We start from the raw sequence: 26125 nt of genomic DNA, 5'->3' as shown, positions 1-26125 counted from the left end.
TTCTGATTTTTTTTAAAGATTTTATTTATTTATTTGACAGACACAGATCACAAGTAGGCAGAGAGGCAGGCAGAGAGAGAGGGAAGCAGGCTCCCTGCTGAGCAGAGAGCCCGACGCGGGATTCGATCCCAGGACCCCGAGATCATGACCCGAGCCGAAGGCAGCGGCTTAACCCACTGAGCCACCCAGGCGCCCCGAGATTCTGATTTAATGGGTTTCCCGTCGGATTTATTTTCATAAAGTTTCCCAGTTGAGTCTCCTGGGCAACCAGTCTTGGGAAGTCCTGTCTGTCTTACAGCATTGTGGTAGGCACCATGTAAACATCTACCACAGTATGCGACATGCAATATGGTGAATAACTAATCAGGATCATTATTGTTGGAATTTTTTTATTTAAACTTTATTTTTTCAGTTTTCCAAGATTCATTGTTTATGCATTGCATCCAGTGCTCCATACAATACATGCCCTCCTTAATACCCACCACCAGGCTCACCCAAACCCCCATCCCTCTCCCTTCCAAAACCCTCAGTTTGTTTTTCAGAGTCCACAGTCTCTCATGGTTCATCTCCCCCTCCGATTTCCCCCAACTCCCTTTTCCTCTCCATCTCCCCATGTCCTCCAGGTTATTCCTTATGCTCCACAAATAAGTGAAACCATATGGTAATTGATTCTCTCTGCTTGACTTATTTCACTCAGCATAATCTCCTCCAGTCCCATCCACGTTGATACAAGAGTTGAGTATTCATCCATTCTGATGGAGACATAATATTCTATTATATATATGGACTACATCTTCTTTATCCATTCATCTGACCCTGCAATTGCACTACTGGGTATTTACCATAAAGATACAGATGTAGTGAAAAGAAGGGCCACCTATACCCCAATGTTCATAGTAATTGTTTTTTTTTAGACTTTATTTATTTGTTTATTTGTCGGGGGTTGGGGAGAGAGAACACAAGCAGGAGGAACAGCAGACAGAGGGAGAAGCAGCCTCTCCACTGAGCAAGGAGCCTCAATCCCAGGACTCTCAAATCATGAACTGAGCTGAAGGCAGATGCTTAACCGACTGAGCCAACCAGGTGTCCCTATTGTTATAATTGTTAACTTTGACTGAGTCAATGCACCTGGAAATGCCCTGCCTGTTCCCCAAAGTCCAGGCTGATGCCCAGAGGGATCTTGAAAATTCCCTAGTGACTGGTTGGCAAAACATTTATTTTCACTTTGGCTCATTACAAAAAATGAGATACATTTTAAATGACCTATAGACACATTGAACATGTAGAGTGTAAGATTTTATGAAAAATACCAAATCCAATAACAAGGATTTGGTGAAATGGCCCCCTAAGTAGATGGGTAAAAGCCTCTCTTCCTAGGAGGGCTTCTCATGCTGAGGAAGAGATCAACTGCTCTGAGCTTTGCTGGATCATGTTGGCAGCAGAGGCAATTCTGGCCTATTTGGTCTGTGCACACTTTTGGTCTGACCCCCTCATTATTCTTTTGCACTTAGAAGCCTGATTATGTGAGAGGCCTGTCTGTCTGGGTTTCTTTATAAAATATTATAAGATGTCTTTCCTCTTTTACTTTCTCTGCTGACTAGTGTTTCTGCTTAGGAAGAATGTTTCTGTTTTTGCTTTTTGTCTTTACGATTTTCTTAGTTTAGAGAGAAAGAGAGAGAGAGAGAGAGCAAGGGGAGGGGCAGAGGGAGAGGAAGAGCGAGAATTTCAAGCAGACTCCTGCACTAAGCAGAGCCCAGTGCAGGGTTGGATCTCACAACTCTGAGATCATGACCTGAGCTGAAACCAAGAGTCAGACACTCAACCAGCTGAGCCACCCAGACACCCCAGGAAGAATGTTTTCAAGACTCTAGGCTGTCAAAGTTGGGATGGTGGGTGTAGGCTGGTGCAATTTCAAGACAGAGATTCCAGCTCATGTATTTAAAAAAAAAAAGTCTTCAGAGTTTCTCTGATATAAATCATATAAAAATATACCCTATGACAAAAGTGCTTCATTAAAGACATTAAGGAACGATAAGGTGGTAGGAACACCATTTTGTACAAGATATCATACAATATATTAAAAATGGGGCGGAAATCATGTAATGAAATGTTGGGTTGGCCTTGGATAACAGTAGAGAAAACTATTCTGTGGCAAGGGTCTGATCTTACACCTCATTATCTTTGTGAGGACTTTCACCCTCATGTTCAAGGCCTGGAGGCTGTTCATGTCTCAAAACAGGTGAACAGATGGCGAAGGTGCCCACAATGTGGGCACTCAAGTCAGGGGGGCTGAGTCTTCCTTCTCCTGTTTATGAACTGGAAGAGGTGACTTGTTTCCTTGTGTCATGGTTTCCCAATCTCCCAGATGGGGTTAAGTGACCAAATATATGGAGTGTCTGACAGCATCCTGAGAAGTTTCCGAACTCTTAGGCCTCTCTGCTTACTCTGTATCTTCCAGTAGATCAAGGACTTCATACAAATTATTTATGCTTTCTGTTGTTATTCCTTCATCTGTTTTACAGCAGAGATAATCCATGCCCTAGTTTTATAATCAGGTCTTTGGGAAAGTCAAGGGATGTGTGGGACCACCTTGAAGAGCTGGCCATGGACATGGAGGGAAATGGTGCCATCTGCTTCGTGAACTGTTTTTTCATGGCCCTTGTGGGGAACAGGGCTAAGAGCCACTCTTCCCCACTACTGTGTGTAAAGCATATTCACTTTAGAATAGGAATTAAGGGAAGGTTGACCTGGAGGAGTAATTCATCACAGTAGAGAACTCAGTCAGGAGAGTATCCGTTTCTGGACTGAGGCATTCCCCAAGGTCTTCAAATTAGACCAGCATGACTCACACCACCAACACTACCCAGTTAAGGCAAATCCTGACACACAAATTTTTTCTTTAACTTACTGCCAAAGATTTAGCATTTGAAATTTCAAGAAAAACTCACGGAGGCCTTATATTTGATTTATTCTCCAGTAAAAAATCCGAGAATGTGGTTTCTTTGATAACCCAGAAACAGAGATTGAGTAAGCACATAAAACACAGATGTATGCATTTCTCTTAAGATCCCCTTATAATAAAAATTGTCCCCAAACTATGTTTTATATAGCACCTGTTCTGTATTATAGAATTTTTTGCTCAAAAACAGATTTTGTGGTGAAATTAATTTGAGAAATACTGAATTAAAACACAGTCAAATTTCTGCAGTATTTCTCAGAGACATTGAGTGTCTGGTACACTCTGTAAATCCATAAGAACAGCTGGAGTATACAGCAGTCTCACATTTATTTGGTTCCTGGAACTTTTCCTCACAGCGTGTCACTAGGAAACTCTGTCCCTGAGAAACATGCCACTCGAAGTGTGATATTTGAGCCCACAGCATTAGCTTTACTTGACCTTATTAGAAATGGCATGCCCCAAGCCCCATTCCAGTCTTTCTGGAAAAGATTCCAACAAAAGCCTGGGTGATTTGAGCACATATTAAAGTTCGAGAAGCATTGCCTCATTTTCACAAACATCCGTCATTACGAAGTACAAAATAGAGCTTTTCTGAGAATTCCTTCCAAGGAATAACAAACCTACTCAATGCTAGAGGTAGAAACCACCTTGGAAATCATCCACTTCAAAGGTTTGCAAACCACCTTTGAGAAGCATGAATGGAACATTAGGGGGAACCCAACATCAGGAGAATATGAACAGATCTGCTCTGGCTGTCTCTTACCTTTTGTGGTCCTTTTGTCAATTGAGTGATTATTTTAGTCTATCCTGGACATGTGAGTGTTATACTTCGAGACTCCAGATCCTGTTACGTTCTTCTGAAATGTGGTTTCATTTGATTATTTTTTTGTTTGCTCTGCTCGATCAGGCTCTTATTAGATTAGACTAAAACTTCCAACTCTAGCTCCTGGATGGCAGCTCAAATTTCAGCTCACCTGTCCTTCTAAGCTAGAATTTGTTCCACAAATTGTGGTTTGAGTCACCCAGGAGATTGGGCAGAGTTTAGACTTACAATTTTAAGCTCCCTTCCCTGATTTCCCTCCTTGCAAGTACCCTCCCTCTCAGTTCAGGTGGTCACCCCCATCTCTGACCTCTGGTTTGAAAGGCCAGGAAAACGGTATATTTCATTTGTTTTGGTTTTAGGATTTTTAAATGTTTCAGTGGGGTGCTGTGTTTTGTTGGGTTTGGTCTTGTAGGCTTCCTACATGGCGCTGACTCTAGCCTGCCCTTAGCCTGAAAGCAGAAAAACAGGTCACAAGCTCCATGCTACCCACTCTACCCTCCACATTGGCTCTAGGAGCTCAAGGTCATGTTTTCTTCCCCCTGCCCCACAATGAACAGTGGTTCTCTGTGAGGGAATCATGCCGGGCAGAGCTATTTAGCTACAGAGCAAGCAGAAACCCCTCCCTCCTTTATTTTCTACCTCCATAAATGCCTAAAGCAAATTATAATCTTATGCTTTAGTTGAATAATTAATCAACAATGTACTGCGCCATTTTATGCACACTGTAATGTTGGACGGGGAGAGGATGGGGAGAGGAGAGAAGTAGAAAATCTGATGGAACCTTTTGTGATTCAGTCTGTCCTTCTAGTTGTGCTGGCTTGATACTTCATGTTGGACTGCAGGGGCAGGGTGCATAAGAGGTCGTTGTGGGAGACACACAAATGGGATTCTCTTCCCAGTTCTCCTGTTAACTAGCTGTGTGGCCTTGAGTTAATCATCTTCCTTCTCTGGGAATCCGTTTTCTCATTTGAAATTAGAGCCAGTTGTTCTAGGCACTCTCTGATTTCCTGATAGGTCTAATGTTCTCTCATTTTACTAAAGCTTAGTAGCTAATTCTTAGACCCCAGATGCCTGGAGAGTATAATGAGGATTTTTTTTAGGTTCTTGATTTTTCGTGTTCAGGGTTATGAAACACAAAATCAGACTGTGAAGACACTAAGGAGAGATCTTTTCCTCTTCAGAGCTTGATAGATAGTGCATTGGTTCTTCTTCTAATTGGGTAGGTCACTCTGAAAGACCTCTGACCTCTGGGGTCAGAGAAGTATGGCAGACCCCGGCCCTGCACAGACATACGGGAACAGATTCAGGTTATCAACCTAAGGTCATTTATGAGGCAACCCCAACTGAGGAATTAAACACAACTTAATTTAGCTCCTCACAGAGTGTGGGTTTTGAAGTTACAAATAGGTTTATGCCCTATTTCACCACTTACTAACTGTGTGCCTTTGGCAACTTCGTTCAACTTTCTGGACACCAGTGTCCTCGGGTGTAAAACTGAATAGCAATCCTCCTTTACAAAGCAGTTATGAAGACACAATCAGTAACATTCAGGAAAGCTAGCATGATGCCCAAAGTGCAGCATCCTACCAATGTGTATTGATACTGGGTATACAATGTGAGGCTCTATGCAAGGACAAAAAAGAATGCAACCTAAGAGGGATGTCTGGGTGGCTCAGTTGGTGAAGTGGCTGCCTTTGGCTCAGGTCATGATCCCAGGGTCCTGGGGTCAAGTCCTGCAGCAGACTCCTTGCTCAGTGGGGAGCCTGCTTCTCCCTTTTCCCCTGCTCCTCCTCCCACTCATGATCTCTCTCTCTCTCAAATAAATAAAAATAAATAAAGAAGGAAGGAAGGGAAGGAGGGAAGGAGGGAAGGAGGAAGGAAGGAAGGAAGGAAGGAAGGAAGGAAGGAAGGAAGGAGCAACCTAAGAGAGGCCTGACCCACAAAATGTCTGTGGTCACACTTCAGGTAAATGGACCCTCCAGCCCCAGTCAAACTTTCAGATCATGGCAGCCCGAGGTGACAGCTTGAGAAATCCTGGACCAGAACCAACCACTTTAGTTGATCTCAGAATTCTTATTCTCAGAAATGTTAGGAGATCGTAAATGTTTATTGTTTTAAGCTGCTAAATTTTAGAGTAATTTGTTACCCAGGAATATATAATTAATACAGATGCCCCCAAAAACTGACTACATCAACCCCTTACCATCCTAGAATGGAATCCAGTTGTCCTCACAGAGACATATACCCATTCTGGCTATGGGTTTGCATTTCCTGACCAAATAGCCTTGTCCAGCACCACAGTCTCCTGAAGATCATGGAATTTTTGACCTGCAGGTCTAGAATCCATGAAATAAAGCACTCCACCACATGACCTACTTGGCTGCAGAAAAGATGAAGGAGTAGGCCCATGACTGTGGAATCTACTGATCATAAAGCATATTTTTTTAAAGATTTTATTTATTTATTTGACAGAGAGAGATCACAAGTAGGCAGAGAGGCAGACAGAGAGAGAGAGGAGGAAGCAGGCTCCCTGCTGAGCAGAGAGCCCGATGCGGGGCTCAATCCCAGGACCCTGAGATCATGACCTGAGCCGAAGGCAGAGGCTTTAACCCACTGAGCCACCCAGGCGCCCCATAAAGCATATTTTTTTATCCCAAAGTAGCCAACCACAGTCTGCAGGCATGGCCTGCTGAAAGCAGAGCTAATGGGCCAACTTGGAAACAACATTCTGCAAGGACTGGCTGCCATCCTTCCAGATGTAGTGTATGATTAAACCAGAGACTTCTGTCTGGCACTGCATGCCAGTGGGAAGAATTGAGAGATTCAGGTACAAGAGAATGAAAGTAGGAATAGCCCCAATTTCCAATGCTCTCAGTGACCCACGGGGGTCATTTTGCTACTGTCACTGAATACAGTCTGTACTGTTTAAAGTCCTGGTGAGCAAAGGGCATTGTCAGAAAACATCAGGAGTGTTCTCAAACCATAGTTGCTGCTGCTGCTAGGGTTTTCTTTTGCCTAGAGATCACCAGGTAGGAAGAGGGAGTCACCATCATTGTCTTAGAAGGAACACCAATCAGTAGAAGGGCATAGGGCTGCTTCTACACATTGGGAGTTGGGAGAAATGTATGTAGAACACATGATTCCCATAGGTGCCTCTTATGTTCCCTTTCCCTGGGTCACCATGAGTGGATGTGTGCAGTCAGGCTGGTCTGAAAAGGGTGTGATTACCAAGGGATCAGACCTCTTTGGAAATGAAGGTTTGGGTTACTCCACCTAGCAGTCATCACGACCCCTACAGGTGGTATTGGAGGATGAGAAGGATTTAGAATGGACAGTGAAGGAGGAAAGGATAAGCGCTACCTGTAGCCCCAAGATCAACTGTTTCAACTGAGGCTACAATTTGTCCCACAAAGCCCCTTCTTGCACGTTTCTTTTCAGGAAAGGAGGTCCACAAGATGTCTGGGGTATGTGTCTATGTGGCATGAAGCACGGAGGGTGACAGCCCAGAAGTTTTCCATTCAAATCCCGGTCAAGAGCATTTGTTCCAAGGAGCATAGCTGACTGACCGCCCCAAACATCAACCCTTTGGGAAAATGAGAACATGCCATGGTTTGTAGTGACAGTCTTTTTCTTGCTGCGCCAATAGGCAGACTTTGGTCAGGTATTGCCCTCAGAACAGGGCTGTGCATCGAGACTCTTCTTACCACCCCTCCTCCTACCTCTAGTCCAGATAGCAATCATGACCTCAGGCTCCCTCACCCATTGTTGCCCCCCTTACCTGATCTCTCATAAGCACCATCACCCCATCACCATAAATCTCAGACAAATCCAATTCCATCTTGCAGCTGTTTCTTAGGAAACCCAAACTGGAACAGCTGACTTGGCCTGTTCTGTTGGAAATCCCAATGAAATTTTATTTTGATTTTTGTTGAGTTTATAGACTGGTTTTGGGAGAGCTGCCATAGTTACAATATGGACTCTTTGCATCCAGGAAAATTAGGTCTCTCCATTGGTCTGAGTCTCCTTTTTTGCCCATCAACCAAATTTCATCATTTTTTTCATATAGAACTTTTGTAGTTCTTATGTTCATTCTTAAGCTTTTGCTAGTCTTGTTATTATGGTGAGAAGGATTCTTCCTCCTGATAAGTAATTGATCATATAAGACACCACACTGTGATGGTCTGTGTATTTGTTTCTATCAGATTGAATTCCTCTGAGGGCTCAGACCAGGTCTCTATTGTTCAACAGCTAATCACACTACCTGACAGGTAATTAGAGCTTAAAATAGGTTTGCTTGAGGGACACCTGGGTGACGCCGTTGGTTAAGTATCTGACTTTGGCTTAGGTCATGATCTTGGGGTCCTGCGATCAAGCCCTGAATCGGGCTCCCTGCTCAGGGGGGAATCTGCTTGTCCCTCGCCCTTCCTCTCCCTTTGTCCTTTTCCCTACTCATGCCCTCTCTCTCTCTCAAATAAATAAAATCTTTTTAAAAATGTGTTTGTTTGGTGACTCATTCAACAAAATAATCACTGAAGTATGTTCTACCAAAAGCTGTTTTTCCACCATTAAAAGGGAAAGGTAGTGCCTGTTTTCTCACCAGATTTTTTTCCAGCCTTTAAACTAATCCTTTGCTATTGGGTGTACTAGCTGAATGAAGTCCAAACCATATGCTCTAGAAGGATTTACCTTTGTAAGTAGTGGAAAGTCTGAGCCACCTTCTTGACTACTGTGACAAGGTAGTGGCTCTGAGCAATGTTTTCATGTTTTCCCACCCCTCTGATGCTGTTAATACATTCCTGCAGCCTGAAATTCCCTTTGTGAAGCCAATGCCCCTCATCTTTGTGTCCAAATTCTATTCAACCTTTAAGACTCAGAGAAATTGAGACACTGACCTCAAGAATCTTTTGTGGTCCAGCTTCAAGAAAATGTTCACTCATATGTAAATTATGAAGTATGCACTTAAAGCTAATGTGAACATTCATTTGTATAAATGTATAAAGATACTATATATAATATATACCACATTATATCTAGTATATATTATATATAACTATTATATATTATATACATAAGCCAGTTTCTGCATGTGCATAAACTATTTTTAATAAAAGAGAAAATGTATCAAGTAAAGTGAAATGAAAGAATGTGAAGTGAAATACAAGGAAATACAGTGAAGTGATGAGAAGTAACAGTTGACAGGAGGTCCACATAACCGTGCATCACTCCATCACTGTCCAATCCCCAGGGGATGGAGAGTCCAATAAATGGAGACAGTCAAGAACATCAGTAATGTGTCAGGAACTGTGTTAGATATTTTAACATATTCATAAATAAGGGGAGTTGTAAGAACAATGATGTGAGACATTTCACCATAACAATGGCTTCGATTCATGGAATCACTTCCATGGGTGAGGCGTTCTGTCATCTCATGGGGCACCCCAATATTATGTGATAGATGACATTCTATAGATGGCAAGACTGAATCTCCAAGTTCACTGACATTTTAAACATAGTTCAGCTACGGACTTCCAGTATTGAGAATCTAATCCAGGTTAGTCTGATCCTAATTCTCCAAAACTCTCAAAGTATTCCTTTATGCTGCCCCCCTTCTGGTTAAAAAGCTAAACTATTAAAAAAAAGCGATTTTTAAAAATTTCTTTTCAGCATAACAGTGTTCATTGTTTTCACACCACACCCAGTGCTCCATGCAACACTTGCCCTCACTAATACCCACCACCTTGTTCCCCCAACCTCCCACCCCCCGCGACTTCTAGACCCTCAGGTTGTTTTTCAGAGTCCATAGTCTCTCATGGTTCATCTCCCCTTCGAATTTCCCTCAACTCCCTTCTCCTCTCCATCTCCCCATGCCCTCCATGTTATTTGTTATGCTCCACAAGTAAGTGAAACCGTATGATACTTGACTCTCTCTGCTTGACTTATTTTGCTCAGCATAATCTCTTCCAGTCCCATCCATGTTGCTACAAAAGTTGGCTATTCATCCTTTCTGATGGAGGCATAATACTCCATCGTGTATATGGACCATGACATCTTCCTTATCCATTCATCTATTGAAGGGCATCTTGGTTCTTTCCACAGTTTGACGACCGTGGCCATTGCTGCTATAAACACTGGGGTACAGATGGCCCTTCTTTTCACTACATCTGTATCTTTGGGGTAAATAGGGTCTAACTCTTGATCTCAGTTCAGGTCATGATCCTCAGGCTCGTGAGATTAAACCTTGCATTGGGTACAAAGCTGGGAGTAGAACCTGATTGAGATTCTCTCTCTCCCTTTGCCCCTCCAACCCCTTCTCTCTTAAAAAAAGACAAACAAAACAAAACAAAAAAACACAAAACTTGTGATGAGCAACAGTTGTTTTATGGAAGTGTTGAATCAATAAATTGTACCCCTGAAACTAACATTACACTGTATGTTAAATAACTAGAATTTTAAATAAAAACCAAGACCAAAACCAAAAAGGAAAAAAAAAGACGACAACAAACAAACAAAGAAACAAAAACTATGACCTGTTCCACACTTTCTGGGTAATGATAATTAGGAGAGTATTAATTATATGTATCTGTCAGGATCACATCTCACCCAATTGTACTCATCATATGAGTCTATCGTGTGAAATACAGTAAACAGGACCTAACCATGTGCTGATTCCCAAATATGCAAGACACTCATGGATCCTTTAGCATTCAAGAAGCATTCAATAAGAAAAACAGAGATGAGAACAAACAGAATAAAACAACTTAGAGAAGAAATTTAAAAGAAAAACTGTCATTAGTTACCCTGGAAATACCACAGAACATTCTGTACCTCTGATACATGAAAAGAAAGATATATTTTTTAAAGAAAATAATACCATGAAATTGGAAATTAGATAGAACTTCAGAAATGAATAAAAAGGGCAGCAGAACTGGAGACTGAAGTTAAGTGTTTCTTCCAGAAAGTAAAGCACAAAGACTGAGGAGAAACAAGAAAGAAATAATAAGATGATTGGAGGACTAATGCAGACATTGCGAAACAACAGTGACAATCAAACTAACCACTGCAACCAACTAACCCAGAAATAATTCAGGAAGATTTCCCAGAACTGAAGTCTTCAATTCCAAAACTGGAAGCATCCACCTGAAGCTTGGTATAGCAGGTGGAGAGCTCAGGCACACAAGGCACAACACGATGATATTTCAGAACCCTAGCAGGCAGAGCTCAAAGAGGCTCCCCAAGATCTCCCACTCCCTGTATCACTGCCCTGGTCTAGAAATAGGATGGATTTCATTCCTGTGATTAGATCAGTGGGCCTGATCTAACATGGTCTGGCATAAGCATTTTAAGAGAAAGAGCTTCTCCAGGCCAGTTGCAGGAAAGGAAGACAGACCCTGAAAGCAAATGAGGATCCCATGCACGGCTGTTGGTTGCAAGATGGAAAAAGCCATATGTCAAAGAATTCCCAGTGGAATTTGAGAGATGTATTGTGTGAAGCAATTGTTTGCTTAAAAAATATTTGAGCAGCAGTAGCGGTGAGAGGTTTCATATTATAGGAGTGACACCTCACTGACATTCTGTGGGTTTTCTTTTGATCTATTAACATGCAAAACTCTCAGTGGATTTGATCTGAAAATGATACAGTGGGGATTTTCTTGCCAGAATGTATAATTTTCTAACACGGCGTCTTTGGCACATATAATGAAGCTGTCTGGGCCAACATGAAGATATTCTTGGGATAACTCAAACTTTGACTAAATAGGATTGGGGAGGAAAGGAAATATAAGAGAAAGGACCACATTGTTTATTAAAAACAAAACCTGGAGGGAGCGGTGGGAAGAGGTGATTTTGAGACCAGGTTGTACTGAGGATAGAGAAGAAAGGTGGCTTAATGAAAAGAAGATGGTTTTTGAATTCCAACCAGCATAGGTTTGAATCCTGGCTTATCTATGCTGGAAACCCTGAGAAAATGTCTGTCTTCTTAATTTTTTTAATATTTATTTGTTAATTTTAGAGAGAGAGTGTATGCAGGGAAGAGGAGCAGAGGGAGAGGGAGAGAGAATCTCAAGCAGACTCTGTGCTGAACATGGAGCCTGAAACAGGGCTCGATCTCATGACCCTGAGATCACGACCTGAGCAGAAATCAAGAGTCAGACACTTACTGACTGAGCCACGCAGGTGTCCCTGGTTTCTGTTGTCTGATCAACTTCTATTTCTTCCACAAAATGGAGAAGCTAAGACATACCTTCACACAGAGATACAAGAACCACATCCTGATGGCCTGTGGACTCATGCTTGAAGTCAGATGGGTTTCTGGGTAGATGAGTCACATAAGGCAATACATTCCCTTTTGTGTTCAAGTTAGTTTAAATCAAGGGTTTTGCTACTTTATTTTTTTTTAAGATTTTATTTATTTATTTATTTGACAGAGATCACAAGTACGCAGAGAGGCAGGTAGAGAGAGAGGAAGGGAAGCAGGCTCCCTGCTGAGCAGAGAGCCCAATGTGGGACTCGATCCCAGGACCCTGAGATCATGACCTGAGCCGAAGGCAGCAGCTTAACCCACTGAGCCACCCAGGCGCCCCGGGTTTTGCTACTTTAGACTGAAATAGTCTCAATTAATAAAACATCTCCATGGAGTCAATGTCTTAGGAAAGAAATTTAAAGACCATCTTGTTTCTGATATAAGTTGATACTCTATTTAGGGGGCCTATTTAGACAATGATAGAATGGGTACTTTCATGTCCATTACCAGAGGAAATCCACATGGCTTATCCAAAATGGCATTAATATAGATATATTAATAACAGAAATTTGTCTTGTCATTCCTTTGCTGGTGGATCAATGTATAAGATTGGAAGATGCTGACGCACCTGATGGGCTCAGCCAGTAGATTGTGTGACTCTTGATCTCAAGGTTGTAAATTTGAGCTCCACACTGGGTGTGGAGATTAATTAAAAATAAAATAAAATAAACTTAAGACAGGAAGATGCTACAGGGAAGGAACAATGGACAGACTCTCAAGAACTGGAGAATAAAATCGTATTCTTGGAAGCCAAGCTGGTACCTAATACATTCTATGTTCTTAGAAAATGTGGATTGCACAAACAAAGGAATATCCTACAAATATCCTACAAATGCCCATTTTTCCAAAGCTACCTCTTTGGAATCAATACATAGAGACAAAAAATAAATAAATAAGATAGTGCCTAACCCACAACCACCAAGATAATCTCACAATGTACTTACTTGGCAATTCCCATGGTAACCATATCAATGGTCTAGTGGTGGGACTGTCCTAGCAAAGCTGTGCCCTAACAAACACCGTGTTGAGAAGACCAAAGCATGGTTATCCATGACACATCAAAGCCACCTGTTTTCTCAAAGCCCATTCTCACCCCCTATCACATCATACATCCTATTTCATAGAGTTCTGAGACAAGCAAAGGAGCCCGTGAGGAGCTCTCCACAGGGTCTGAAAGTCAAGTTCTCTCAAGTAGAGCATCATCTATCTGCTGTTGCAAAGCTCTAGCCCCAGAGTGAGTCAGAGCAATGGCCCCTGGCAAATTATACCAGCTTACCCTGATTTAGAGGACTTAGTGAATTTTTACAAATGGAAATAATAAACCCAGAGGAAATATTATGAAAATGAATATGTAAACATTGAAATTGAATGTAATAATGAACAAGTCATAGCTTAGACTAATGAAGAATAAATTATGCTGGATTGCAGAACCAGCTTTGTTCCTCAGTATGACTGCAAAAAAATATAAATAAATAAAATAAAAAAGTGTCAGTGGGAGGAAGGGCCCTTGTGACCCTGGACTTTAAGATATAATTTGATGAGCCGCTGCAAAATCAGACTCTGAACTTGACCATGAGAGCAGGTCTACCACTTGAGCCGGAAAAATAATGAAAATATATCTTCTTTGTAGGAGGTATGCATTTCTTTCTCTAAATCAAATCTTTCTTTTTTCCCCCTCTTCTACTCTTTTCTGCTCAGGACAGATAAAGGCTTGTTAGTTCTTTGGGAAACATTTGGCCCAGATTTTCTGATCTAAATACCATCATCCTTCCTCTCTCCCAACAAAGATATTGCTGAATAGCAATTTTGGCTTTGGAATCAGTTCTTAATTCCTCATTAACACAATGTCTTTTTGTTCCTATTATTTCTCCTGAAATTGCAGGTTCAATTCAGCAGCACCACCTTTTGGGCCACTTCCTTTCATTATCAGCAACACATTGTCTTGCATCTTTGCTGACCAGATCACTAACTTTTTTTTTAGTGTTCCAGAATTCATTGTTTATGCACCACACCCTGTGCTCCATGCAATACATGCCCTCCATAAAACCCACCCCCCAAATTTTAACTTGAGTAAGGAAGTTAATGTTGGGCTCACCCAACCCCCCAAACTTTTAACCTTATTCTGAAAAATTTGCCTTGTTTATACATCTCCCCATTAGTATATCTGAGATAAATGCATTCATGGTCTCTACTTCTACCCATCTAACCATTTAAAGAGAGCATTCAAGTTTTCAGAAAAGGTATGTCTCTATGAAGATAGGCCACTTAAGTCATGTTCCCCAGCCAGAGTGACCTACGAACTGACCTCTGTCATTTTTGGATTATTCACGCCCTCAGTACTGAGGTGACCCAGATTTGACCCTGTGATCTTTCTATTTCCACTTTCCAAGATGGCTTCCAGTGATTCCTGCCTCCCAATTTTCACACTCTTAAATAGAGCTACAACTAAAGAAATAGTGCATAAATGGCATTGTGTGACTTTCAAAGCTAGGTCATAAAAGTCTAAGTGGTTTTCTCCTTGTCTTCTCTTGGATCACCCAGTCTGGGAGATGCCAGCTTCCATGTTGTGAGCACACTCAAGCAGCCCTATGGAACCATCAGATGGCAAGAACCTGGAGCCTTCTGCCAACAATCAGCAATAACTTGTCAAGCGTCTGAGTGAACCATCTTGGAAGTGGACCCTCTAGTCCCAGGCAAATCATCAAATGACAGCAATCTCAGCCAAAATCTTGACAACGATTTCATGAGAGATTCTGAGGCAGAAACACCCAGCCAAGCTCCTCCTGGATTTCTGACCCACAAAAGCTGTATGAGACAATAAATGTTTATTGTTGTTTCAAGCCACTAGGTTTTGGGATAATTTCATGGTAACAGATAACTAATGCTTGGGGACACTTTAGGTTCTGCTTATCTGGCTTCAACATTAACTTCCTTACTCAAACTGAGATGGAAAAACAATTTAAGGATTTTGTGTATATGTCAATATTTATTAAATAACTAATAAGGGCCAGATATTATCATTTACGTGGTATTATGTATGCACTACTACTAATTAACTGAATTATGGGGATAAAATTACATGTGTGACACAAAGTTTTTAATGAGGAATTAAATGAGATATGCACATAAAAAGTTCATTAATGCCTGGCACATAGTTAACACTAAATACATGTTAGTAATAGTAATAATTAATTAAAACAATTTTATTAGTAATATTCTGGTGCTGAAGCTAAACAAGGTCCTAGTAAGTAGGTAGCATATCATGACCCAGTCCCAGCTCTATTTGGTTCCACTGTCCACATTCCTAATAATCAGTTGGCTATAATTATATGGTGTACTATCAAGCCAAGCACCACCTTAATCTTCTGGGATCGAAAGGAAAATAACAAACACTGTCCCTCCTCGAGGTCTTAAACGAAGTAATGCAACTTGTATTTTAGAAGTGCAACCAAATCTGAAAAGCACCAGGATGGAAATCCACACAGCGTGAAGGGAGAACACACAGAAGGAAGGGATCCATCAGCTGCTTTCACTTAGTTTTTACCTCTAGCCATTTCTGGCCCAGGCTCTTCGGGATTCATCTCCCCCACCCTCTTTCCCACGGATTGCCATCCAACCGCACCAAACTGCTTCATGTCTCATGTGCTCTTGACATCTCACAAATGAAAATGCTTGCTGTCGTCATTCAGACACCAGCATGCTTCACTGGGGACCATGGCTTTCGAAGGGCGATGCTTCTGGGTCTGTGATCACAGGCTTTTGGCAGCCATATACTGCACTGCCATGCGTGGACTGAGGCTCCTGTGGCTTGCTGCAGTGTGGCCTCCTGTCTTAGGCTCAGCACTGGATGAGAGAGGAGATGAACAGTCCAGTAGTAGGGAAATGGTGCAGAGGCAGCTTTTTCCTATTAAAAATCAGCTGAGCCATGTGGATAAAATTCAACCCTTAAGAAGAGCTCTTTGCAAGGTATCTCAACTCACCCCCACCCCACTCCCACCAATTTCCTCCAGAACCTTACTATTGATTAATCAAATTTACTTCTCTAGCCATAATGAAAAAAGAGGAACATCTTCTTATTCTTCAAAGCACATAAAGCCCAGAAAGGAAGACATTTTGATTTAGCAGTAGGTCTTTATTTTCAATACCTGTAGCAACCTATAGACACAGTGCGCCGAGTGTTCCTGTCCCACAGGGACAGACCCTGACCTACTAAGCCTTTGGTGGCCAGGGATCATTTCAAATGGGAACATCCCTAAAACATCATTTTCCATTGCAAAATGCCTCCCTCCTCCCAGCTGAAGCTCAGTTGGCCACTGAACTCAAAACTATAAAATGGATGTGAGATCAGGATGGGCTGAGGTGTGGGCTTTGAGCGAGCCCTCTACCACCATCCGGGCTTTAATTACAGACTTGTCAGTGTGCCCCAGGCTATGCGATTGTCAGAGGAGGAGAGCAGTATTTGGAGCCCAGAGGACATAGGAAGGGATAGCGGTTAAAATGGGGGGGGGGGGGGGGATCATCTCTTGCCTTGTAAGCTCAACCCATTTGATCTGTGGGACATTGACAGACTATAAATATGGAACTGCATGATGCCATTTTTATAGGCATTTTATGAGTGTAATAACCAGGAGAAAGATCGCCCAGGACTAAAATTCAGTTGTGGTTTATGGAAATGGTCACTTCGGTTGGTTCTCTCTCACTCTAGACTCCTTTTGCATTCTTTCCAGATAAATGATTTATCTGTTCCTAGTTATATGTAAATTTATAAATATACAGCTTTCTACCCTTCTGAGGAGGGCCAAAGTGAACTTGAAATCTTGCTTTTGGGGCTGTTTTTATACTAATTAATGTTTTTATTGCAGCCCATTTATAGTTAATGATGCGTCCAATACCACTGCAATTTGGAAAATGTAAATGTTATTTTTTTTATGGGTTCAGCTTTTTTTTTTTTTAACCTTTTATATATCATGGGGGAGAAAAGGAAATTATCAGCCTCGGTTCATTTTCTAGGTTAGAATAAAACACTTTGCAACTTTCTTCCTTAATTGAATGTGGGGTTCCTCCACTGTCCTACTTAATTCCTTAACACCCATTCAGACAGCCAGAGAGGCGTCTGAGCAAGTCATTACCACATGTGAATGCATTAACTCGAAAATTGATTAATCCATCATGTGAATGTTTTCAACCACTGGAAAGCAGACAACAAAAGTCTAATGAAAACCCGTTGTACGTGGGAGGGACAACATCATTGACAACCACTTTCAATCAATCCAAAGGCCTCAGTTAACCTTTCTTGGACTTGGCTTTGTTGTGCTACGTAGTTTCACAAGATTGAAGATGTGACCGAATCCGGTCAAGTAAGGCAGTACCAGTATTCTCCGTGTGTCAAAGCAAAGTTGGTCTCTGATGCTAAATGGTGGGGTAAGGGAGGAAGATTTTGATGCAGTGTCCAAAACACCGTGTTCCTCGGTGGACATAAAGCCAAATACCTCCCCCCTCTCTTCTCCCACCCTCCCACCTTCTCTTCTTCTCTCCTTCCTCAGTAACCTGGTTGATTAACACAATCACAAATTATATTTTGTGTGGTATATGAGAAAGACCAGGAGCACAGACTGATGTTTTACAACCAACTTTAAGAGAGGATTTGCTATTCCAAATGGCTATCTCCAATTTTATTGATGAGGAAATAGGTTGAGGGAGTTTAAGGGCCTTGGTCAAGGTCACAAACCAGTAAAGGCTGAGTCTGAGACTTGAACCCAATTTTATAATGTATGGTAATCCTCTTATTATACATTATCGTCTTCATTTCATATATATATATAAAGGACATAGGGGAAGGAAAAAAAAAAAACCTTGCCAAGGATCACTCAACTATTAAGCACAAAACTGGGTTTTGAATACCAGCTCTGTGAGGATGGAGAATTAGATTCTATTCTAGTATTAAAGACCTAAGAAGCTAAATTTCTGTAAACACGGATCATTCTCTAATTGAGTGAACACATAGACCAACAATTGTTACAAAAGTACTAACTGTGGTCAAAATCTCATTTCTTTTTTTTTTTTATTTGTTTATTTACAGTATAACAGTGTTCATTGTTTTGGCATCACACCCAGTGCTCCATGCAGTACGTGCCCTCCCTATTACCCACCACCTGGTTCCTCAACCTCCCACCCCACCCCCCCACCCCCCCGCCACCCCTTCATAACCCTCTGGTTGTTTTTCAGAGTCCATAGTCTCTCATGGTTCATCTCCCCTTCCAGTTTCCCTCAACTCCCTCTCCTCCTTAATTATACCAGGTGGTAATCAATAAAATAAAGGCTATGAAAAAGATCTGAAAAAAAATCTGAAGGAAAGAAACCAAAAGATTCTTCTAAAATACTGAAACTTGTGTTAGCGAATGGGAAAGAATCTTACCCCTTCCCTCCTCTTCTTTCTTTGTGATCTTTTTTTAAAAACTGAAAAACACCCTACCAGCATTCACAATTAATCTGAAATAGAACACACAAGTTTATGCAATAATGGGAGAAAATACATAAGCAAACATAAGTAATGGGTCAGGGAAGACCAATCCTGCCTAACAATAAAGTACTTCATTACAGCAGCATGGAGCTGGGGTATGAACAAATTAGCAGAACAAGAGGGCAAATGGATAAAAAGTCCAGAATTAAACCAAAACATGTGTAAGAATTTGACACTTGATAAAAATAAAATTATAAAAAAATCAAGAGATTAGAGGTGTTTATTCACCAGCTGATGGGAGGAAAATGGTAAGGATTTGGAGTGGAATATTTCAAAACTTATACTCAAATAAATTTCAGTTGTTTTTCTAATAATACAATGACTAGAAAAAATATATATATATAATCTCAACATACAGAAGGCAGATGCATGGCATAATATTCACACTCCATGAAAAAAAATTGATAAATTTAACAACACAAAAACAAGACGGCACAGGAAAAAAATATAAACAATGCAAGAGGAATAGGAGAAACAGAAAAAAAAAAAACCCTATAAAAGTCAGCTCAGAAATAAAAGGTTGGGTCTCTTTATAGAGAACACTAAGTCAATAAGAAAAGAATTCCCTCCAATGGAAGACAGAGGCAAAGGTTGTGAAATTACTGATACTCGAAGAATAAACCCATAAATAGGCCTTAAAGTATTAAAAATATATCATTAATGCACATATAAAAAGAAAAAGACTATTAAAAGTACAGTGTTACATTTTTCAACTATCAGGAAACAATTCAATACTTTGATAGGATACTGTGTTGGAGAGGGAACACGGTACTAAGTATGTTTATATACCACTGGAGAAAGGTAAATTGATAGAACCTTATAGAAAGGCAGGTTGGTCCTTCTCCACTTTTTTAAAAATTTTTATTTATTTTTAAAATTGCTTTTCAGTGTTCCAGAATTCATTGTTTATGCACCACACCAAGTGCTCCATGCAATATGTGCCCTCCACTTTTCTATCTACCCAACCCTTAGATTTCTCTGCCCTTCTGTGTGCTTCTCCATCCCAAGAGCTTTATCTCTGTGGACTTCATCACTTAGATTTCTTTGCCAGTTGGCTTCCGGTTGGATTCAGCAAATGAGAGCTTCCAGAAAGGTGGGAGTCTGTCACTCCTCTCCTTAAAGGGTATGCCTGAGGGACAGTCACTGGATGCTGACATGCACTGGCAAGGCTGAACTTCGATCTGGAGAAGCCAGCTGGGAGAGGGCTGATTCAGAGGCTCTGGGAGGCAGTACCCAGCTGCTCCTGCCTGGAGCCATTCAGCTGTTACCCCTAACCTGAGAAGCCCATCTGGCCAAACCAAGGCCCCTCAGCAAAGAGACCCTCTCCATGTCCTTTATACACAGCTCACCAGCCAGCTCTCGCTCTTCCAAAGTGCCTTTTAATTCAGTGGCTTTCCAAGATGTCTGCCAAACTCCAAGTATTTTCACAGACAGATTTTTCTGTTTCGTTGTGTTCTGGAAGTTCGAATACCCGGGCAATGCTCTCCTACTGTGGCATTATTGAACACCTGTCTAGGCTGTCACACACGTGCCTGTGTTCCTCTCTCTCTGAACGGACTATGGCAGCATCCTAGGAAGTCACCACAGCTCTGCCTGGGGACGCCTCGCTGAGGAGGTGACCAACAAAACCAGGTTCTAAAAGATGTCAGAATTTACCGGAGGCACAAGGAGGAGAAATGGCTTTTGAAGAAGAAAAGCCTGTGTGTGCTGCGTGAGCGCCGGTGGGGGGAGGCAGAGGGCGTTTGGGGATGTTGGTGGCTTGCAGGCAGCAGGTGACACAACGGGATGTGGGACAGAGACAAAAGCTGAGTGAGATGAAAGGCCAAGTTTCTCCTGGAAGAGTCCTGCTGTACCCGTGCAAAAGGGATGAGTGTCTCTCCAAGGATCTTTAACAGGATGTGATCACCATGAGACACTCCGTAGAAAGAGCTCCTTGTCCACAGTTTCAGAAGTGGTGCGCTCTATCGCTCCCGGAGATCCATAAAGCACAGCAGTGTGTTCAAGCCCCTGAGCGGTCCTGCAACACCAACACCTCCTCTGCATCCTTTAGTCCAGAACTTCCATCTTTGTTGGTGGGAATCAAGCCACAAAGTCAGAAATTCGCAGAGCACACCAGTGAGGGCAAAGCCTCTTCAACAACATGATGCCAGAGGCAGAACCTCAAAGAAAATATTCAGGATCTGCAGGAGCAAAGATGAATAACGTTCTCCAAACAGTAACAAGAGAAGTGAGGGCTCCGACATAAGAAAATCAACCTCTCAGTATCTTTTTTTTTTTTTAAGATTTTATTTATTTATTTGACAGAGAGAGATCACAAGTAGGCAGAGAGGCAGGCAGAGAGAGAGAGGGAAGCAGGCTCGCTGCTGAGCAGAAAGCCTGATGCGGGACTCGATCCCAGGACCCTGAGATCATGACCTGAGCCGAAGGCAGTGGCTTAACCCACTGAGCCACCCAGGCGCCCAACCTCTCAGTATCTAATGTGTGGTCCCAGAAGCATCCAAAGGAGGGCCTGTGGGATCTGGGAAAAAGAAAAAAATTAGACTATAATAGAATATATCCTTTGTTTCCTCGGTGAGGGCAGCTTGATATTTATTATACGTCATTATAGTTCGCTATATGAAAATTGAGCTTAAGATAACTGCATAGTAACTGCGTATTGATTCCCCTTTGAGAGGTTTCTTGCATTTGTTGCTTATTTTTCCCCCACAGTCGGCCAGTCAAGGTGGGGAGAAGGGGGCAGCCAGATAGGATCGGGTGAGGGCCCACAGGTCAGGAGAGGTGTCCTTTTTCTTTCTTTTTTTTTTTCTTTTCCATCCTTCTCCCACAAGTCCCTCCAACATAGGCCATCTGTCCCTTCTTCCCTGGAGTTAAAAAGCAACCTACGTCAGACTGAAATGGACAAAAAGATAAATCACCACCCCTGTGCTGAACACAGAAAGCAAAAAGGAAGAAAGAAATTGCATTTGCCTTTGCACTCACTATATCAAAGTAATTTATGTCATAACCACTCTGCCTGCTTTCATACATACTCGGTTTTAACTAAAATCAATCTCTGCAAACCTGTAATAGCTTTCTTTGTAAGGATCTTTAAAAAGGGGAGGGGGGGTGATGGAATCTGGCTCCATTAGAGGCAAGGCTGGTTTACTGCCTCACAAAATCAGTCATTCTAATGAGGCACAAGGTTAAGAGAGAGCCCCCAAATACATCAAACAGTTAATGACCGGCAAGGAGCTAAGAGTTAGGTGGTGCAAGTTCACATCCAAACCAGGCAGGGAAAGGTTAAATGTGCAGGTTTTTAGACCAGGGCAAAGGAGTCACTCCAGAGTTGGATGTGGTTGGATCCAGCTCTAGGGCAGTGGTAGCCACTGCTGAGACCAGGAGGGATCCCTATATGTCCCTGAGAGCCTCCTGAGGACCAACAGGTGCCAGGAGGGACCATCTCTGGAGGTTTGCTAACTGGGGAGAGCAGGGCAGCCACGCTCATCAGCACTCACTGTAATAATGACAAATGCTTTTGTGATGGCTGGACTGCGCCTGGCACAGCTCTGCTCCCACGACGACCCTGCGATGTCTGTGCTACCATTCCCCCCAATTACACAGCAGGAAGCTGAGACGTAAGGGAGTTAAGCAGTTGCCCAAAGTCATCAGGCAGCTAATAAACCACAGATCTGGAGCTCAGACCCACACTGTCTAGTTCTGGGTTATCAGTCCTTAACCAGTCTGCTGTCCTATCTCCTCCCTCATCTAGTAGCTGTTGTATAAAGGACTCCAATTTTAAAGACATTCATGTATGTATGTATGTATTTAAAATTCTTTTATTTTAATTCTAGTATATTTAACGTACAGTGTTTTATTAGTTTCAGGTATAGAATACAATGATTCAACACATCCCTGTATGACTCAGTGCTCATCACAATAAAAGCACTTTTTAAAAGATTTTTATTTATCTTTTAAATTTCTTTTCAGTGTTCTAGAATTCATTGTTTATGCACCTCACCCAGTGCTCCATGCAATACATGCCCTCCTTAACACCCAGCACCAAGCTCACCCAACCTCCCACTGCCCCTTACTTTTAACAACCCCCCCCCCACCTACCTCCCCTCTGGTGACCATCTGTGTGTTCTCTAGAGTTGAGAGTTTCTTTCTTGCTTTGTCTTTTTTTCCCTTTGTTTTGTTTCTTAAATTCCACATAGGAGTGAGATCATATAGCATTTGTCTTCCCGTGACAGATTTTTTTTCACTTAGCCTGATACCCTCTAGATCCATCCATGTTGTTGCAAATTGCAAGATTTCATTCTCTTTTACGGTGAGTAAGATTCCTGCGTGAGTGTGTGTTTGTGTGTGTCTATCCTGGCTTCAAATCCCTCTCCACCATTACTGGCTGTCCAACATGAGCTCATGCCCTCAGCCTCACTATGCCTGGAAAAGAGTGACAAAGTGGGCTCAAATAGGGAACAAATGTAAAGTTCTCAGGACAAGTCCTAGCACAGAGAAAGTAATCCATAAATACTGGATATTTTTATCACTGAATTTAAAGCTGAAACAAATCTTAAAGATTAAGTAATCCAACCTACCAACTTCACAGAGAAAGATGCTGAGGTCTAGAAAAGCAATGTGTGCACATAAATTCTAAATAGATCAATGACTAAAATATAAGACTTTCAAGATCGTACAAGCGGATACAGAAGAAACGTCTTTGTGATATTGGAACGGGAAATGATTTCTTAAACAAGAGACAAAAAAACACTCACAAAGAAGAAATTGACTAATTTTTACAATAAAATTTCATTCAAGGGTTGGTTTGAGCTATATGATACCAGCCTGACGTCCAGAAAGGCAACAGGGTTGGAGACTGGGTTTAACCTCATGGCCGGTGTTCAATCAGTCATGACTGCATGGTAAATTTCCATCCAAGAACTGGACACTGAAGCATGGGTGATTTTCCCTGGTTAGCATAACTTTGGGCCTATTGTTACACACTGACATGGAAGGAGGGCATACATTCCCCTCCTGCCTCCAAGGGGAGGGGACACAGAAGCTTCTTTCTGGAGACCTTCCCAGACCTTGCTCTGTTTCTTCTTTCAGCTGGCCCTGATTTGACTCTTGTTTTGCAATAATAAAACTATAATTATACCTATAGCACTTTCCTGAATTCTGTAAGTTATTCTAGTAAATTTTTTAATCCAAAAGGGTAAAGGCAACATCTAAATTCAGAGCCAGTTGGTCAGAAATGTGAGGGACCTGGGAAACCCAAGCTTGCATCTAGCATCTGAAGTAAGGACAGTCTTGTGTAGGACCATGTCCCTCACCTATGAAGTTTGGTCTAACTCTGGGTGTTAGTGTCAGAATCGCATTTCTATAGCAATCAGGGAAATGGAGATGAAAACAGAATGAGATACGATCTGATACCCAGTAGTTTGGCCGTATCAACAATCAACAAGACGAAGGTGAACAGGAGCCCTGATGCTGGGTGGCAGAAATGAGTTCTGGCCTAATGACTTTGGATGGGGTCTTAGCTGAGTTCCCACCAGAATCAAACCTTGAGACAAGGCAGGAGGAAAGAAGGGACAGTCACTTAGCCAATGAGTGCCAAACATGAATTCTACCCAGATCGCTGAAATTGAAATTCCAGTGACCTTTCTGCCACATTCAAGGGCCTCCCAAGGTGGATGAAATTGACATTATAATAAAACCAGAATCAAACCTTGAGACAAGGCAGAAGGAAGGAAGGGACAGTCACTTAGCCAATGAGTGCCAAACATGAATTCTACCCAGATCGCTGAAATTGAAATTCCAGTGCCCTTTCTGCCACATTCAAGGGCCTCCCAAGGTGGATGAAATTGACATTATAATAAAACCTTCAACTTATAATGATTTTATGTTGCAAAACCTTTCTCATCCATTATCTCGTTCAATTATCATAAAAGGCAGGGAAGATTAAATATGATAATACGAATAGGCTCATGTCATTGAGGGTGAATGAATGACTGAGTTGGTGGTTTTCAAGGATCCAAACTGAACAGAAAGCATAGGAAGGTGAAGCCCCTCCAGAATACACCTTGTAGGCCAGTGAGATTAAAGTCATGGACATGCTGAGAGCCTCCTTTCCTCACCTGCAGAATGGGAACATGTTTGCCTGCACCTGGTTCAAATTGCTGTTGACATGACCGTTACCCAACTGCCAACTTTGATCATCCCAGCAGCTCATTTTAGCTGCCACGTGAGTATCCATCCCGCCATTTCCAACTTCCGCAAGAACCCAGACTGTGCCTGTGAAGCCCACGGGAACTCAGGCCCACCAGGAAAAATGGGCGATCACGCTGAAAAACAGGGAAGCAGACTCTGCTTTAAGTGTTGGCATGGTTTCAAAGAGCGCTAGTGGAAGAGGAAAAATTCATCAGAAAGGGGGAAAAGGAGGAGGCGTCAGAAGGTAGAGAGAGTAGGAGTGATGGCATTACGACCTACACTAACGTTAACAAGTCCATTCCCCTTGATTTTTTTTTAATTAAATAGTTTGGAATATTCAGTTTCTTTGTTATAACCAAGGCCTAAGGTTAGTTTTAAGTTCATCATTTACATTTCTATGGTTTACACATATATATATATATAATTTTGTATTATAAACATTTATTTTTTAATAGGGCACGGCCCCACTGTATAGACGTTACCCTGTAACTTCTTTCTCTTTCCCAATGGGTACTGGACTTTGAGTGTGTCTCTGTTAACGCTCACTGATCTGCTGCATTCCATTCCATTCCAGCCCCACACGACGGTCACACACAGGAATTGACGGAGCCCTTCTCCTGTTAATGGGCATTTACAACCAGGAATTAACAACCAAATGAAATCCTCATAAATATGTTTTCACACTTACCCAAGTATTGACGCCAGACACATTCCTCAGCTCGAGCCCCACCGGCTGGCGCTGCTGCTCGAACACACCGCACATTCCCCTCTCGGGACCTTTCCAGTTACTCTTCTCTCTGCTCAGACAGTTCTTCTCCCAGAAAATTCCATGATGGAGCCCCACAAAGACCTCAGAGAGGTCTTCCGTGGATTCTCCGTCTACATCTTGTACGTATGCCTCCCTCTCTCTCTTCCCACTGGTTTGAACTAGAGCGCCCATCGCCATCCAGCATTACGTCACATAATTTCTGGTTTCCTGAGTATCTCTAGAGGAGGAGGCTAGAGGGAGGCAAGGACTTTGCTTTACTCACATCTGTGTCTCCAACGATTCATACGATCTTGGCATACAGCACCCAAACATAAACTTCAACTAAAGGAAAGAATGAATCCGCGAGCTAGACAAATTGCTGGGTCCGAAAAAATGGCATTTCACATTAACAGACACGGCCAAGCGGCTCCTCTGGACGGGTTCCAGTTTCCCCAGTGCTGCCCATTGTGCTCACCTAGGCCAGAACTAGGTTATAACAACAGGCTTCAGTTCCATTCAGGCTGGATTATTAATGCATCAGTGAAGCACAGCATTTTTTTCCTAGTTTCTTGCGAATTTGCATCTCCTGT

The sequence above is a fragment of the Meles meles genome, chromosome 1 (genome assembly GCF_922984935.1).
Source record: "Meles meles chromosome 1, mMelMel3.1 paternal haplotype, whole genome shotgun sequence".
NCBI classification, from domain to species: Eukaryota; Metazoa; Chordata; class Mammalia; order Carnivora; family Mustelidae; genus Meles; species Meles meles.
This window is presented reverse-complemented; position numbering follows the sequence as displayed.